Source organism: Camelus ferus, chromosome 2 (assembly GCF_009834535.1).
Source record: "Camelus ferus isolate YT-003-E chromosome 2, BCGSAC_Cfer_1.0, whole genome shotgun sequence".
NCBI classification, from domain to species: domain Eukaryota; kingdom Metazoa; phylum Chordata; class Mammalia; order Artiodactyla; family Camelidae; genus Camelus; species Camelus ferus.
In genome coordinates this window covers 73778431-73797549 of record NC_045697.1, presented here as the reverse complement: position 1 = coordinate 73797549, position 19119 = coordinate 73778431, and the positions used below count along the sequence as shown (strand labels likewise).

The following is a 19119-nucleotide window of genomic DNA, read 5'->3' as shown; positions in this document are numbered from 1 at the left end:
TGGTGAAACAGGATTTTACCGACAGTTACATTGATTCGTCTTGTTATTTCTTTTTGCCAATGTGAATTAGCAGGACTGCTGTCTGTAGTGTATGTCCTATCATCTCTGATGATGGAATTGCTTTTTGTCCTTATGCAGAAGCAAATCACTTGAATCTGCTAGAGACCGAATATGTATAACTAATTAATACTCCCCTTTTAAAAATAGAAAATAACACTGAACTCTGCATTTATGATTCATTTAATCATTTGCATTAAATTGATAACAGTGTCAGTTATCACTACCACTATAAAAGAACTTTTATAAAGGTCATTAAGACTAGAAATAACAAAGTCAATAACTAAGCAGATAATAGAAAATTGAATCTTTGGCCAAGAGTATGAAGTAGAAACTACATTATCAGTTGGGGCTGACCTGACAACAGAATAAATTTTGAGCTGATGACTTAAGCCCAGAATGTTTCAGACACTTCTGGAAAGATGAACTGTTGTGTATTGTATTTGCTGAATAATGCATGACACCACAGTGACCCTTTGTTAAATTTAAGGCAAACAGGAAACGATACTTATACAGTTGGAAGAACTGGGCTGCATTTCAGCAGGTTGTGCTTCTCTCTGCCTCCTTCTCGGCTCTGTGTTGGCTCACAGATGAGGAATACCTCAAGATGAGAAGAGGCGTAGGGCCTCCTGAGACTCGCTGGGGTCTTGAAGGTGCACCTTGAGCTAGGTTTGACACTAACACCTAACTTTTCCTGGCAATCTGGGGAATGAGAATAGTCACTAACAACTTGGAATGACTACTTATACAAAAACCGCTGGCGTCTCTAATAAAATTCCCCCTGCTGTTTTGGGGGACAGCCTACACAGCAGGTAATTACAGATACGAGGCCAGAATGTAAGTCAGCCAAGACCTTATCTCAATAGCATGTCTTGCTGGAAAAATGAGGTGTAAGAGTCAAGCCCAGGAAGAGAGCAAGGCTGAGCAAGTTTCTGGAAAAAAAAGAGTTGAAGAGAGAGAGGAATAGGAGTGGAGAATGCCAAATATAACCTCCTTTTTTGGTCTAGACACTACTAAAATTCCAGAATCTTCTATCCCGTGTTCATCATAAATTCAATAGTGAATCTTATGTGCGATTCTAAACATGTAAGGTAGTGCCACATTTTGTTGAGAGGTTTACTGTTGAAGAGCATCAAAATGTGAGTTTGTTCTCCACGGCAAAGGCCAGGGATATAACCTAACACTAGCATTAAGCCGTTCACTAAATTTGAATGAGCAGTGGTTTCTAGTTGGCAAGGACTGTTTCTCAAGGGACAGCTGATAAAGAAGACAGCAGTAAAAAGCTCTGTGAGGAAGAGGTAGACAAAGGCCAATGGTTCCTTATGTTGAAAGGGTGATGTGTTATATCAGAGGTCTTACCAAGAGGGTCTCTGGAACATGGAGGAAAATTACTGCCAGAGTAAAAGCTCTATATTTTAGTTTTAGAAAGGAAAATAAAGATTGAGATAGAAAAAGTGAATGAAAACTCTGAATGAGAAGCAGTTTTATTTAAAATGAAATGAAAAACACTTTTTTATTTGAAAATGAAATTGAAAAAATCTGAGGTTGATATATGTCACCTTTGGGTTTGAACAGCGGGAATATTCTGCTGCATATCTTGACAATTCTTGACTTATGAATGGCACGTATATCAATATATTTGTTGTCATGGGAACTATCTTCCCAGGCTACTGTGGGAGCTGCTCTCCCTCCGGCCCCCACCTTTGGTGTTTACTGTAGCTGAGGACTCAAAGAGCTTGGGTTGTATTAGTCAACATTTGGATGACCCAGGTTTTCAACTGCAGGACTTTAAGTAGAATTTTTTTGATTCTTCTGAGAACCTGAACCATGGATTAGTGTAAAAAATGTGTTCTAACTCCAATTTGTAAATCAACTGATTTACAAATGCATTTCGGAACACATTGTGTTTCTGATCTGAGTATTTGTAAAACTCTCTTCTCTGTGTTTATGAAAGACAGGTAATATGTCGTTCTCCATCAAGTTCAGAAGTTTTGGGGACAGAGACGCTGTGTCTGTTTGGGCCTCTGGAGGGTAATTTAAAAGCACAAGTCTTGTTTTCCTTACTCTTGGCTCAGGCCTAAGGAACTATGTATCTCACTCCTGGCATTTGACTTAATATCTCCCTTTGGATCAATTGACAAAAATTTCATATTTATGGATTTCCTTAAAGTAAAATTTCCAACTACTTATAATTTAATGAAGAGATTCATTATTTTAATTTTTTAAAAATTCCCAGAGAAAGTTCCAAAAGCTCTCTTGGCCATTCAGATCTCCCCAGACACTTCTTAACCTGTCACTACTCCCCAGCCCTGCTGGGGCCAGTGCTGACTTCCCCATGGTGCTCCCAGGACTAGGAAGCAACTCTGCAGTCATCCTGATGGTCAGGCGGCATACTCCCTGGTGTCAGTAACTTCAGTTTGTTTCCTGGTGTCCCTCCATTTTTTTTAGATTTAGCAAGTTTATGTCTTTGTTTTGGCCTTCCTTTTAATTATTAGCTAGTTAATACCAGGTATTTTATCATCCAGTGGCTAGTAGATGAAGAGAAGGAGGTGGTGTCAGCCTCTGGCCAGTTTTCAGGCAGCATCAAGAAGTCCATATTCAGCCTCAACCATTATTACCTTGTTTGATGTCTCAAGTGGGAGTAAAGATTAAACACAGATTATGTGTGTCAGCCTGTAGAACAGGGGCCTAAAACAGAAAATAAGTCCTTGTTCCTTATATTCCATAAGATTCTGTTGTAAAATTTCTAAAGCAGAGGACTAGTGCCATTTCCCTGATTATTTATACAAGCTCACCTACTAGGATGCATGAAGGATAGATGGGACATTTTGGGTATTTAGAAAATAAATTCCAGTTTATGCTTGAAACATGCTTCCTGGACAACTACACATGGTACACAAAGGGCTGTTGTCATGAGAACCGTCGTCCTGGGCTACTATAAAAAGCTGTTCTTCCTCTGGTTTTCTGCCTTCAGAGTTCTCAGTAACTTAAGATTCAAATAAACCTGGGACTTAAAACTCAACTCTCAGATTGTAGTTGATAAGAATTTCTATGATGCACAGAACCTAACCACAGATATTACGAAGCTCTATCCGCCAATCTCCAAGTAGTTGTATCCACAGATTTAGCCATAAGAATTGGACTTGGTTTGGTGGTTCCAGGACAAGTGATGGTTCATATAGTTGCTAATGTTTCTGATTCAAGGATGTCAAAAACAGATAATTTGTTATTATGCTTAGGGCTTGGTTTATGAGGCAAAACTAGGAGAAACAAAAGGAATACAAGGACTAAAGTAGAAGCTGGTGTGGGAAGAGACTATGGTGAAAACACAAGTGGGGCAATTTATAAAGATATACAGCAAACAAGGTGTGGTGAGGTCTTGGAACATTTAAGTCAAAAGAGAAGTTATCTCAAACTCCAATAAATAAGAAAAAAAGGGGAATAAGAGGAAGTGTACTGAAAAGGACAAACCATGGAGATCTGTCCTCAGGAAACGACTAATTGAATCAAGGCCATCTTGTCTTAAAAGAAGCTCACTGGGTAGAAGGGACTTGTGGGGACGTCAGCAATATTCATACAGCCTCACAAATTAAATCTTTTCACTGTATCTGTTTTATTATAGTACATGAACAAATACAACACCAGTTCATGCTTAGTAGTCATTTCTACACTCTTCATGGAGTTTTGTAGCATAGACTTGGATGCAGGGTAACAAACTCCTTTACCTTATTATTAAAGACTCAAGAATCTGGCTACAAGCCAAATTATCATCATCTCACATTTATTAAATATTATTGTAGTGTGTATTATACAAAGTGATAAAACTAGACATGGCTCTTACAACTTGGGAGTTTAAAATCTGAGTTAGAATATTAAAGCATTCCAAGGTCTGTTGAAAATACCGAGTAAGCAAATACATACCCCCACCACACAAAATGCATTCCTGCAACAAAGACTTAAAAGGGGTTTTTTTCCCCACTAAGAGAATATTAGAGAAAAATAATTTTGAACTGACCTAAATCCTGATTTTATTAGCTGAAAATTTTAGAAGCTCTTATTAAAAGAAAAGATGAGTATTCCAACAAGAGGATGGTTGACAGCATAAAACCCTAAATACAAAAGTGGTGAGTGAGATGAGTGATGGAAATAAAGGGTGACAATACTTTATTCACTCATTTTCTCATTCGCTCATTCATTCAGAAATTATTAAGTGCTGCAGGGGATTGTTTTATTTTGTTTTTAGAGATGGCTGCAGCAATATTTCCTACTTTACAGGCTCTTTTGCAATATAATCTTGCTATTTATCCATCAAGAGGTAGAGTTTGTTTCTCTTCCCCTTGAATCTTGGTTGGTCTGTGGCAATTTTGTTCAACAATATTGACAGAAGTGATGCTGTGTAACTTGTGAGGCTGAGCTTTAAAATATCTTCAGCTGCTATTACTTACAACAGCCAAGACATGGAAGTAACCTAAATGTCCATCAACAGATGACTGCATAAAGAAGATGTGGTAAATATACTTACAATAGAATATTACTCAGCCATAAGAAATGAAATATTGCCATTTGCAGCAACATGGATGGGCCTAGAGATTATCATACTAAATGAAGAAAGTCAGGCAGAGAAAGACAAATACTACATATCACTTACATGTGGAATCTTAAAACATTATACAAATGAACTTATTTACAAAACAGAAATAGACTCACAGGCATAGAAATCAAACTCATGGTTACCAAAGGGGAAAGGGGGCGGGAGAAATTAGGAATTTGGGGATTAACAGCTACACACTACTATATATAAAATAGATAACAAGGATTTACCGTATAGAATGTGGAACTATATTTGATATCTTATAATAACCTATAATAGAAAAGAATCTAAAACTGCACATCTGAAACTAACAGAATATTGCAAATCAACTACAGCTTAATAAATACAATTAAAAAAAAAAACTTCATCAGCTACTTTTGTTGCTTGGAACCCAGCCACCATGTTGTGGGGAAGCTCAGGTAGCCCCATAGAGAGGCCCATGTGAAGGAGAACCAAGTGCCCGGGCTGAAAGCACCAGTTGAGTTCCTGGTTGTAGGCTGCTGGTCATGTGAAGGAAGGCATTTGGTATCTTCCACTTGCCTTTGTGCCCAAGACAACATTACATGAAGCAGAAGATTATCCAATGAAACCGCAGAATAAAGAGAAATTATGAATCTTTGTTGCTTTAAGCTACTGAGACTGGGGAAGTTTTGCCATGCAGCAGTATATACTGCAAGTGTTTACTATGTGCCTGTCACTGGGCTAGTTGAAAAAAAAACAACACATTCCCTTTCAAGAAACAAAGAGAATTAATAGTCTAGTGGGAGATACCTACATATTAACTGTGCATATAGTATATGGGGATAAATTCAATAGCAGCATATTCATGTGCAGAGAGAACACAGTGATCAAGGTGATGAACACATTCTGGGTAATGAGGAAAGACTTCTAAGAGAAGGTAGCATTTAACCATGGTATATAAATAAGGCATTTTAAATTGAAGGAATTCTATGCACAAGTGTATGGAGGCGTGAGGTAGTATATGTATATCACTTTGGACACATTTAATGGCCAATAACAGAAAATCTGAATCAAACTAAGTTAAGCTAAAATGGAAGACCTTAGTTCATACACATGAACAGCCTGGGGTAGACCTGGCTCCTGGTTCGGCTGTACAGTCTCAGATGAGGTCATCAGTACCCAGTTCTTTTCTCTCCATCATTTACTTTGCTTTTTCTTCTGTGTTGGCTTTATTCTTAGGGTTATCCCATCTGGTCTCTAGATGGCTGCCAGTAGAACCAGCGGTTACATAATTTCTGGGTTTGTGCATAATAGGAAAGCTTGAGAGTTTCTTTCCCAGGATTCCTGAAAAAATAAATCTTATCATGATCCCTGGGTTTGACTGGGTAGTGCCCATTCCTGGCAATAACTATGGCCTAATTGTGAGCACTTAGCCTGGGAAAGGGAGAGGGGGTAGCTGCCCAGAGAAAACTTAGGATATGATTTCCAGAACCATTACAGGATATTTGGAAGTTTAAGCTACCTAATGTTTCTAGAGAGTGAAGTGGCTTAGGGGTAAAAAAAAAAAAAGAAAAAAGAAAAAAAAAAAAAAAAGAAAAAAGACTGGAAGTAAGGCTAGAGAATTAGGCATAGAAAGACCATCCAGGGCTTTATATATCTGACTAAGGAACTTAGTCCTTAATTTGTAGGTGGTATGAAGCCATTGAAATAGCAGAGACATAACCTGCTTTCTAAAAGCCTGTCTTGACATCAGAGAAAAAGGTTTGGAATTAGTAAGGCTGCAGTCAGGGGGCCCAAGTGAGACACAGTTCAAATGATAGAGCCAACAGATTCTTGGGAAGTAGAATCAACTGGGCGTGAGAATTGCTTGGATGAGTGGAGGTGAAGGAAGCCTCCACAAGTGTGAACTGCACTGCAGTTCTGTCAGCCCTGGGCTTCCTGTTGTGTTAGAGAAGGTACTGGGAGGGCAGATGCTCAGGTGCATTAGTAGTACAAGCTACAGTCTCTGTTGTTTCAGTGGTCCTCAGACTGAAATTGACTTTCATCTTCTGCCTCTTCCACCTCTGGTACTAGATTTTTGTAATCCTTGGCTAACACTTAAGCTGGTTGAGGTTGCTTTTCTGGTTGGATCAAGGAACCTGAGTCCTTGGTTACTTTGTCCTTGTGAGAGGCTATGACGGCCCCAACTGCCAGTTAACTGTTATCACCAAGCATGGAAACACTACAGTATACTATGAGACTCCAAGTTGAAGACACAGTCTTCTTTATCTCTATTTTGTACCAACTGTAAGACCTCAAGGGAATCAGATTTGAATATTCCTGTCAGTAGAGTATCTTCTTTGCCAGTTGGTCCACTGACATAAGGAACTATAGTTTCTAGTTCAGTGGAATACTTACAATGTTTCCTGGTGGAAGAATTCCCTAATATCACCACCCCTTTCAGAGTTCAGACCTCTCATCCAACAGAGCCTTAGACTACAGGGTATAAGAGCATAAGTTTTTTGTTTTTTTTTTAATTGAGTTATAATCAGTTTGCAATGTTGTGTCAATTTCCAGGGTAAAGCACAATTTTTCAGTTATACATGAACATACATAGATTTATTGACCCATTCTTTTTCACTGTGAGCTACCACAAGATCTTGTATATATTTCCCTGTGCTATACAGTATAATCTTGTTTATCTATTCTACATATGCCTGTCAGTTTCTACAAATTTCGAACTCCCAGTCTGTCCCTTCCCACCCTCCTCCCCCCTGACAACCACAAATTTGTATTCTATGTCTATGAATCTATTTATTTTGTATTTATGTTCATTTGTCTCTTTCTTTCTTTCTTTCTTTTCTTTAGATTCCACATATGAGCAATCTCATATGGTATTTTTCTTTCTTTTTCTGGCTTACTTCACTTAGAATGACATTCTCCAGGGACATTCCATGTTGCTGCAAATGGTGTTATGTTGTCATTTTTATGGCTGAATAGTATTCCACTGTATAAATATACCACATCTTCTTTATCCAGTCATTTGTTGGTGGACATTTAGGCTGTTTCCATGTCTTGGCTATTGTAAATTGTGCTGCTATGAACATTGGGGTGCAGGTGTCTTTTTGAAGTAGGGTTCCTTCTGAATATACACCCAGGAGCAGGATTCCTGGGTCCTATGGTAAGTCTATTCCTAGTCTTTTGAGAAATCTCCATACTGTTTTCCACAATGGCTGCACCAAACTGCATTCCCACCAGCAGTGTAGGAGGGTCCCCTTTTCTCCACAGCCTCTCCAGTAAGAGCATAACTTTTGCAAGCACATTATTGGCAGTGATTGTGAGGGGTCAATCCTACTGTTACTTCTTGGTGATAGTAATCCACTGCACAGGAGTGTCTATATACTCCTACTCAGGCCACTTCTCCCTCCATAAAAAGGGGGCAATAAAGTATACTGATCAAAGCTCTGCCAAACAGCATTTCCCTTTCTTATTGTCCATGAGTGGAGCTGCAGCGAAGTGCAGGCCTTTTTGTCTCATGTCAACATATTGAGCATTGAGCTGACTGTGAACAGGTCCAATATGTATATATGTATGTATGTATATATATACACATACATACATACATATATATATATATAATGTAAATATGTGTGTGCATTTATAGAGAGAGAGAGAGAGAGAGAAAGAGAGAGAGAAAGAGAGAGACAGGCAGGCAGACAGAGAGAGGAGATACTTTAAGGGATTGGTTCACACAACTGTCAGGGCAAGTCTGAAATCTGTAGGGCAGGTTGGCAGGCTGAAAATTCTGGCAGGAGTTGATGCTGCAGTCTTCCATATGTTGTTGTATGAAGGCCGTGCAGAGGTGGAATACCTTCCTTTACCAGGGAACTCAGTCTTTTCTCTTAAGGCCTTCAACAGATTGGATAAGACCCATCTACATTATGGAGGGTAACCTGCTTTACTCAAAGTCTACTGATTTACAGGTTAATTTCATCTAAAAAATACTCTCACAGCAACATGTAGATCAGTGTGTGACCAGCAACAGAGCACCACAGCCTAGCCAAGTTGACACATAAAATTAACAATCACAATTGTCTTTTCACTTTCTTGATGGTGATATTAATTTTCAAGTAAGTTATCATTGAGGGCAACTGGACCTTAAGCCCACTGGGGAACTTTTGGAGACTGTGAAACATAGTACTTACACCTTATCCCACTTAACGGCTGAGGGAGTGCTCACCAATTCTCATCAGCCACTAGTTGAGGGTTGCTCTTGGGAAGCACCTGGTACTTCTGGCCTTCCTCAGACCCTGGTGGCCAGTAAGACAGCTCTCAAGCACAAACCTGCAGTGCTGACAATTAGAAGTCAGGTCTATGGACACAGAAATGGAAAAGAATAAGGTGTAAGGCACTGAGAGCATCTGTTTTACTTATCAGATGTTGCAACTTTTTGTTAGTGACAGGGTTGCAAGGTGCAAAGGCTTGTCCTTTATCTCAGAGTGCATAAGGACATGTCTCAACATATGCCATATCATTGGCTCCCTAAATATCTTCAAAATATGTGGTTCAATGGATGGACTTAGAGATCGTCATTCTAAGTGAAGTAATCCAGAAAGAGAAAGAAAAATACCACATGATATCACTCATATGTGGAATCTAAAAAAAAAAAAAAGAAAAAAGAAAGAAAGAAAAAAGAGGACACTAATGAACTCATCTATAAAACAGACTCACAGACATAGTAAACAATCTGTGGTTACTGGGGGAAAGGAGGTGGGAAGGGATACGTTTGGGAGTTTGAGATTTGCAAATGTTAGCCACTATATATAAAAACAGATAAAAAAAATTTCTTCTGTATAGCACAGGGAACTATATTCAATAGCTTATAATAACCTTTAATTAAAAAGAATATGAAAATGAATATATGTATGTATATGCATGACTGGGACATTATGCTGTACCAGAAATTGATACATTACACTATTCAGATTCAGAATCCCTGAATCTCTGTAACTTTTATCTCCGACTTTCTGTATGGATGGTCTTACTATGCAATCAACTACTTACTACTTCCCATTCATCATAATGTCATCAATATAGCAGACCAGCATAACGTTCTGCAGAATGTTGATACGATCCACTTCCCCGCGTACTACACTTTGACAGAGAACAGGAGAAATGATGCAGCCCTGGAATAAGGCAGTGAATGTGTACTGCTGATCTTAACACATAAACGTGCATTGCTTTGCTCCTTGTTATTGATGAAAAAAACATGTTCCCCAGATTAATAGCTATGTACCAAGCACCACCATTTGATCAACAAGCGGTGATCAGTTCCAGTAAAGATGTCACATTTCATATAGAAATACAATTGTGGCTCTTGTTTGGTAATGTCCTGGCCATCAGCTACAATGATGTTAACTAGACAGGATATGAGGACCATCATACTCGTGTCCTTTACATTGTGATTATAGCATTAACCTTGCATTTTCATATGGAGTGTGGTATTGCTTCTGATTTGTTATTGTGGCTGGGTAGGGGTGGTGTCAAAACCTTATTCTTGGCCTTTCAAATAATAATGACTCATTGCACAATTCAGGGAACCACCTGAATGTTTATTAGCTGCTGAATATATCCACCCCAATTACACCCTCAGGGACAAGGGAAATAACAACAGAATGGGTCAGTGGACCAATTGTGAGATAATGTTTGGTCAAGATTCATCTGATTTCAAAAGCCCTGCTCTAACTAGGGTAGCAGGGATAAGGGCATTTCATGCCTCCCTGTATTTTTGTTAATCTAGAAGCACATCTAATAATCCTTGAAAGGTCAGAGTGCTCCTCCTTCTTTAGTGCACAATTTCCCCTGGTAAATAGGCACAGGTTTTTTGGTAATGAATTGGTGAGATGTTTACCGAGTATGTTTATTAAAGCAGTATGTATGATAAACATCCCTTAAGGAGATATTCAAGGATCTTTCTTCTTTTTTGAGGAGGGGGGTAATTAGGTTCATTTATTTATTTATTTTAACGGCAGTACTGAAGATTGAGCCCAGGACCTCATGCATGCTAAGCATGTGCTCTACCACTGAGCTATACTCTCCCCTCTTTAAGTATCTTTCTTAAGGATGGCCTTTCTCCCTCTCAGTGATTGGCTCTTTGAGAACAGGATCTGACTGTAAAGCTGGTTGAATAGTTGTGATTTTCCACTATGGAGGCTGACATCAGCTCTTTGCTCATTAGCCCTTGATTTCTGTCTGTAGTCAGATGACCATCTGTGTCACTCCTAGAAACACCATGGTCAAGGTATCTTGATTGCTATTTTGGATTTGATGCCCATTATGGTAAACACTTTTACCTTGCCTCTGACTTTTAAATGCTACAACCTGGTCTCTGATTTTTTGGAATTCTGCCATCCCCATTGGCACAATGGAAATTAATTCCACCACAGTGTCAATTCCTACTATTTATCCTGGCTTACAGAGAAGAGGAAGCACTGAAATTCTCAAAGATAAAACAGAATCTTATAAAAAAAAGTTTATTCTTTATTGTCTTAGAAATGGGTATATCCTCTGGGCCCTCCTGCAAAACACAGCTAGGGTAAGTTTTCTTTCCCTTTTTCATGAGCCTTCCAAATCCTTTTTCAATACTCTGCCAAGGCAGTTCCATTATCTTTACCTTTATAGGCCATAATTGTGACTAAGCTTTAGGAAGACATCCTAGCTCTGTGTCAGGACTGGGTTCTGGTGTTCCTGCCAAGACACTAAATCCTGAGTCATGGAAGAGTATGTCATTGTCAATAAATCTCCCCTATTTAGGTTTATATCCCCATCTTAACCCTCAAAATCCACTCCCACACATATCCTTCCAATACTTGCCAATACATATAAGCTAGTATTATGTGTTTTTTGTAAAAAAGCTATTTTCTTTTGGAGCAGGGATTGCATTTCCCTACTCAGTGAATACTGGGTCATGCCCATTGTGACTGGTTTGTGTATTATATCGGGGGTGGGTATGGTGGGTCCTAAGGAGGCAACATCATCTTTCTAGGCATCTGCTCAGGTGAGGTCTCTACAAGGTCTTCAGGTGAGGGACATTCTACTCCTCTAGCAGGGGGAGGGAGCTGCTTCAGCCAATCTGGTGACTCCAGGAGAACTTGGGAGTTCAATCTTCTTAAATGAGTCTACCCAAATGTCTCCATATCAGGACTCAGGACTTCACTACTTTTCTATTACGGCTGTATCTTCAGCTTAGGAGAGCTCTCAACATTGTACACCCTACCTCTTCATAAGTTTAGCTCTTTGGCCTGACTTGCAGCAGAGGCCACCCTCTGATTATGTGAGTGAAGGTCTGTTTGAACCCTTCTGTGGAAGCTTTATGATATTCACAGTGGGCACTGAGTTGACAGCTGACATGACGCTGGTATTTTATTTCTACTCCATATTCTATTCAAATTTTTCAAGGTTTTTAAGACATTTAACAAAAGCCATTCAATTTCATAATCCTTGTAATTACCATCGCCCCGTATCATTCAGTGCAATGCTTTTCCTTTCATTTTATCATACTGCGGGGTCTTAGTAACTGAATGCTGCATCATGTTGGGTCTTATCACCATCCTGCTTACCATCAGTAATTACATAATTAGTGTCATCTAAATGGAGACAGTCCAGCCAAAGAATCTCATTTGGACGGTTTGCTTTCCAGGACCATTCCTGGCACCAAATGCCTTTGGGTTTCCCTAAAAGCAGTGGCTGAGATAAAAATCTTGGGTACAGGCAGTTAATTTGGGAAGTGATCCTACAAAGCCAGAGTGGCCAAGTAAGAAGAATAAGATGGTACAGGAGGAAGAGACATGGCAAGGTGCTTTATTCAGGTCAGTGCTCTGGGCAACAAGGGACTTTTGAGAAGAACAAAGAATGCCTCTAGGAATTAGCCATCTGAAGGGTGGAAGACAAGCATTTATCTACTGACTTCCCCATTGTGGACTGCCCTTGCTTAATAGGGCAAGCCAGCTCCTATGGCTTTATAGGAGGCCCTGAGGGCAGAACACAGAAGACATGCCACAGCAGGCACTTGGGGTGGGAGTTTAGAAGCAGGAGCTGAGTTAGAATTATTCACAATAATTACAGCTCCTATTGAAATGGGAAGGCGAAGATGGAAGGACTTAGGAAGGATGTCTAGGCTAACAACACAGATGTGAAAATTATGCAGAGGTGATACTGAAAACATAAGAGCAAATGAGATCATCAAAGAGGTGGAGAACACAAAAGAACTAACCTATTTTTAAGAGGATGGGGGAAGAGGACTAGGGAAAGAAGACAGAAGTGATCTGATCTAAAAATTAAAAAGTGTTTCCTTAACTCTTTATTCTCTACTTGAAGAATATTATATAATTTTATAATTGCCTTAAAAAAAAAAGGAATTGATCTGAGATGTATGAGAATCAGGAAGGCATGGTAGCATGGAAAACAAAAGAGGAGGAATTTCTCAAAGGAGAAGTTGGTCAGCATCTTCAAATACCAGAGACAAATCCAATACAATATGTGCTCAAAAATATTCACTGTGTTTATCAATACACAGGTCGCTTCAACCACTGTGTTTGTAAGTTTCAGTAAGGTGGTAAGGGCAGAAGCCAGGGCACGGCGGGTTAGTGAATTAGCTAAGAGGGAGCAGAAACAATGACTGTGCTTCCCTGAGACGTGAAGTGGAGGTGCCATGTTCAGGATGAACAAGAAGGGGAGAGATTCCTTCTCAGGTGGGTATTCAGAAGCTGGGAATTAGTCACCTCGCAGATTTCGCTTCTTTCTTAAAGACTAATTTGACTAGTTACTCTAATTTTTGTAGAGGAGTTAGTTCTTGAGCCTATTTATGGGAGATTCAGCTGCTTTAGGAAATGCCATCCTTGTACTGATCTCACCACTTCCTCTTACAAAAGGACAGACTTGGGTTACAACTCGTTTGTGTTCTACTCTAACCACCAGGATTCAAGTGAGGGCCAGGGGTGTTGTCCGGAGCCTGGAAACAGGAGGAAAAAGTGATTAAAATAAACACAAAGCTTGTTTACATATTCACAGGAAACTTCCCACGACCTATTAAAATGGAAACAAAGAGATCAGATTCAAGAAAGGGAGGCAAAAGTTGAATTTCTCTTACTCCATGGAGGCCAATTTTCTTTACAGTAAAAAGCCCTGCGAAAGGAAATTAGCCAAATGCACTACTGTTTTCTCTGGCTGCCAGCTTTTCAGCATCCGGTCACATTGCTGCGCTGATTTTCCCCCTTATTACAGGCAGGCGGGAGCTTGAAATTCCCCGCTGAAGCAGAGGGCATCCGGGCAGATGCGTATCGTGGGCAATTGCAGTGTGACTCACACGGGGAGGCTGGGGATCTTGGGAGTTGAACTGAGGACAAAAGGGGAGGGATTTCCCTTCCCTGGACTGGTCTCCGGGTCTCTTTACACACCCCGTTCATCACGTAAGCTTACTGCTTGGCTACAGAGTGCCCCGCGGAGAGAGATTATGAGGCCGTAGGGAAAGTTAGTGCTTGTTGCTTTTTTCCTTTCCTAACTTCTTTGACTTTGTGCTTTACTGTGCTCTTCCTGTTGTTTTTTCCCTGAAGCTCCCCAACCTTAGTTGTGAGCTTATAAGAAATTTTATAGGTAAGACTGGTGACGATGATGCCACTACTTATAATATAAAGAGTAATTATTACTGAGGAGTCCCAAGAAATATGTGGATCTTAATCTTCAGAATACTCGTTAGGAGACAGCAGGAGATATTATTCGGATTCAGACTGACATCCAATTACAGGAAAAGCTGGGGAGGCGGCTTCCCCCTTACTTCCCTCCTTTCCCTTTTCCTCCCCTTTCTCCCTTTTGCCCCTCCCTTTCTTTTCCATTCTTACTCTTCTTAACACTACCAGGTCTGCCCTGATCACCTGCTTTTCTCACAGGGCTTTTTATGAGATTATGCAACACATAGGAAACTATTTTAAATTTCATAAAATCCGATGGCATTGTTTTATGATTATGATGCTCACTCTTGTGCTCTTTTGGAATGAAGATCAAAGATGGTATCACTGATGGAAACACAGCACTGACAGGTGAATATTTCTTTCTTTTACCCTGCACGTGAAACCGAAGGAGAAAGAGTAGTGGATATTGATTGTTAACCAGTTGTTGATGACAGCGGTCATTCTTCTGCCCCAGTTCTACCTGTATCAGGCCGTGTGTGTGTGTGTGTGTGTGTGTGTGTGTGTGTGTGTGTGTCTAGATCTACATTTATATTTCTATCTATCACAGATTTTTATGATTCTTAGTCATAAATTACATTGGGTTCCTCAAACTGTTTACTGATTCGTTGAGGCCACCACCACCACTTGAAGAGTAACTGTGACCTTCCTTTTTGGTCTCCTCTTCCTTTTCTAACAATTCTCAGTGCACTTACAAAAAGATCAGCTCCTGCCCTGCTTCTGACAGAACAAATGGGCTGGTCTGTTTCTCTCGAGTCCAGAACTCCTGGAGCATCTCTGGAGCTTCCCTCAGTTTCTGAGATCATAGTTACTTTTCCTTTATTTCTGAACATTCAATGAGGAAGGCATTAATCCTTCAGCACATGATACAATATACTTTTAGGATCCTAGGTGCCATCAAGTACCAGATTCAAAGCTGATTAGTTAATACACAAGAGGGCTTCTGGAAGATGCTGGGACTGTTCACGCGGACATATGGGCCATCCACGGCAGCTCACATCTCAGGACCACGTGGAAGTCTGGCACATACTTGTCAGGTGAACACTGTTGGCCTGTTATTCTTGTGAGATATTCTATTATCTCGTATGGCTGAGATGCTTGCTTCTTGCTTCCAGGACATTATTTGGGGATTTTTTTTTTTTTTTTTTGGTTGGGGAGAGGGAGGCAATTAGGCTTGTTTGTTTATTTATTAACCGAGGCATCTCGTGCATGCTAAGAACGCACTCTACCACTGAGCTACACCCTTCCCCAAGGGACATTATTGAGTTGGTTAAATCTTTAAATGGGCAGGGAAGATAAAAATGAAGCAGAACCTTCTTCTGACGAGCACTCTTTGCCTCCTCTAGGTAGTTCTATCTTCCCTAGGTTGACAGGATGGGATTTTCTTCTGCCAGATCCCCATTTATTCTCTCTCCCACCCCCACAAGAGCGTAATAACACACCAAAACCATCACATTCCAGGTGCTCAGTCTTAACTGAAGTCTGCAAGATGTACAGTCTTTGGGGGGACCAAGCATGACAAGAGGCTGTTGGCACTTCAGTGGCGACAATGCCTATAGATGGAAATGGAAAAGAAGGTCTGCATGATCTCTGGGGCTTTGCAGACTTGTGACTGTGTAATAACAAGATTACTCCTCCCAACTGCACCCCTCCCTGCAGGACCCACTGTCCCTGCAGGTACTGCTAGATGGCCCAGGTATAGCAAAGAAACTGACTTGTTAACCATGGACAGCACTCTGCTCCCTAACACATGTGCTTCTGGTTTGGTAATCTCACTGGCTGCTGAATTTTCTCAGTGGAATCACTTTTCTTCGGATGGAAGTTAAAAAACTCCTTTGGGACAGAAGAGTTGCTTCTTGTTTGATGTCAGAGAGGAAAAAGGACTCCCTCTCCCTCAAGTGGAGCAAGACCATGACACACACCCTGGGACTCTATCGCCCCCTCCCAGACCTACAAGACAGCTCGAGGTTTTATTGTTCATCACTTCATCCTCAGTGTTGTATAGATCACAGTATCACCTTGACAGAAGCCCTGAAGGTGTTTAAAGTTACAAAGGGTAGATGATTTTATCAAGCTGGAACCTAACCATGGCCCTCTTGGCTATACAGCAGAATTTTGTTCAAGGGGTTTTAGTTTTATTGCTGAAGTGATGTTGCATGAAGATATCAACTTTTAAGTAATACTCCATTCATCTTTTAAATTTAGCTCAAGACCAGTAGATGTTCAAAATGAGGCATAGAGCTAAAGTCTTTATTTCTAGGAGAGTGGCTACAGATGCTAATTGAAATTTATGGAGAAAGACAATGGCCCGTGGCAAACTAAGCAGAGCATTTGGGAGGCCACTGGTATTCTGGGAGGATGCGTCCTAATTAAGCTGTACACCTCCCTCTGCTACTCTCAAGACCCAGTGCTGTTGTTTATGACAAAAAACTTACCATTTGTTATAGTGTTCATTTTCCTCCAAGTTTTTGGATTTTTATTTCTGCTAGCAAATTTTGAAAATTGTCCAATTCATTGGACAGCTCTTCCCCTAAGGGGAGCATAAACTGGAATTAAAAATTAACTTTTGCTTCTGAGCACTAGAAGTATAGGATTTTTTTCCTTTTGTGGACATATGACAGAAGAATCTGCTGTAATTTGCTTTTTGGGCACTTGCCCAGATTATGCTCAGAGATACACCAAGAATTGTTAGCAAGGGAAGGAGGAATGGCAAACACAGGCTCTGTGTTGTCATTTCAAAGCTTCAAGGGAACCCTATTAATATAGGAGAAACTTAACCCTTACAGAACTCACCCCATCCTAGGTGCCATTCTTAATTTCTCTTATTCTTGCTCTCTCTCTCTTGTCCCACACTTTTTCCTACTTCATTAGCACTGGCATATTCCTTTAAATCTGCTAAAGGTCATATTTTATAGATGATTGTCTGGATTTAGGAAATACCGACTTACTGATGACTAAGTATGTTGTCTGATCAGAAATGGTCAGTGATTCTCAAGAAGCTAACGTGAAACGTTTGAAGTGTTCATGATTCTGTTTTCATGGAGAGGGCAAGAATGATGGAGACAGCATGGTGAGTGGAAGAATATGCAGCCAACTTCCCAGAAGTTCCTATGGTGGAGGGAAGGTGAGTAAGTGATTCGTTCCTAGGCTTTCTATTGTCACAGACCAGTTGTACTGCAGTCAAATCTTTCCTTACTTTGTGCAATCGCATATTTTTCATTCCCTTTCTTCTGCTCAAGCATAGGTTGCCTATTGATGAAAAGACACTGATTAATACATTAGGAGACCAATAGTGACTTTTCTGAATTGTAGAAGTCTGGCTTAAGACCAATGATGTGCTGGAGAAGGGGAGATCAAGATGGCAGAGTAAGAGGACATGGAACTCATCTCCCTCAACAGACACATCAAAACTACATCTGCAGACCAGAAGAAGGATGATGATTGAGATTCCTGAAACACTACCCTGTTACCTCAACACGAACCAGTTAGAGGAGGATTACACACCCTGCCACCCTCCACGTAAATTTTGCCTATAAAATGCCTCCCTCGAGCCTATCAAGGGAATGTTTTGAGCACTGGCTCCCTTGGACTCCTTGTCTGGCCCCTTACAAAACAAACAAACAAACAAACAAACAAACAAACAAAAAAACCAAACCAAAACAAAAAAACTACATGTGGAATAATTCTCAGAGAAAACCAACTGGCAAATGGGAGACGGACTCCTGTACAACCAAGTCTGTAAGAAAGATACTTACATAATTGGGTAGGATGGGAAGAAAAGCTTCAGACTGGGAACTGTGTCCCTGGGAGGGAGATTGAGAGAAAAAGGGAGATTGCAGGGGTGGACACTTACCCTGGGGAGTGAGTGGCCAAGTCACAAGCCGGGGGTCCCAGTCTTGGGGCCCTATGGGTAGGGGTCAAGCCCCTTTGGCTGCTTGGAGAACCACTGGGACAGACAGAAAGGCTGGAGAAGCCTAGACTCTACTTGAGGAGAGCATGGTGCTGGCGTGCCCCAGGCAGGGTGGAGAGAGGTCTGCCCCAGCTGCTGCCACCTTGCTGCACTGCCCAGTCCAAGCAGAGTGAATGCCCTGGCACTGCTCACTCCACCCACAGCTTGGCACTGGAGCTAGGGCAGCCAGGACCTGGAAAAGGATTTGATGTATGGATGCTGAGGCAGCCTGGGGCCCTGGGGTCTAACCCAGGTGGAGTGGTGGTGGCCATCGTTGGTGCTTACTCAAGAGGCTTCCCAGAAGCAGCCCAGAGCTCTGACAGCAGTGCAGGTGCCAGAATTCCCAGGACAGCCTTGCTGCATGCCCCAGCCCAGCCTGAGTGAACACTCCTTCCCCACTCAACCCTAGCCACAGGCCAGCACTAGACCTGAGGTGGCCACAGCAGGGGAAAGATGTGACCATGGGCAGCACCTGAGTGGAGCCACAGATGCCTACAGAGGCAGAGCACTGAACTTCTGTAATCACACGGGCCCCCCTTGCTTCAGCCTCCCCTCCTTTGGGGCTAAGGCCCTAGAGCAGGGAGAAGGGAACACAGCCAGCTGAGCCTGACCCTCAGGGCCTCAGATCTAGTGATGTGGGAGCAGATCCTGCCCCAGACAAGGTGGTGATGACCACTGAGCAGAGAAGAAGTCCTGCCTCACACACTGTGCAGGCTCTAGTTCCTCCATTACCAGCCACATCCCCCACCAGGGCGATAGCTGCCAGCACACCCCGAGGAAAGACATGACTGGCATCCACATTAAATTCAGCTTTCCCACCAAAGGCACTGGGCATACAC

General features: G+C 41.2%; 1 long non-coding RNA gene across 1 annotated transcript; it reads left to right on the top strand.

Annotated features, from left to right (window-relative positions):
- The first annotated feature begins 14033 nt into the window (after nt 1–14033).
- LOC116657658 lies at nt 14034–16811 on the top strand. Its single transcript, XR_004312838.1, has 3 exons — nt 14034–14055; nt 14643–14682; nt 15215–16811. It is a non-coding gene; the product is annotated as an uncharacterized LOC116657658 (long non-coding RNA).
- The last annotated feature ends 2308 nt before the right edge of the window (nt 16812–19119 follow it).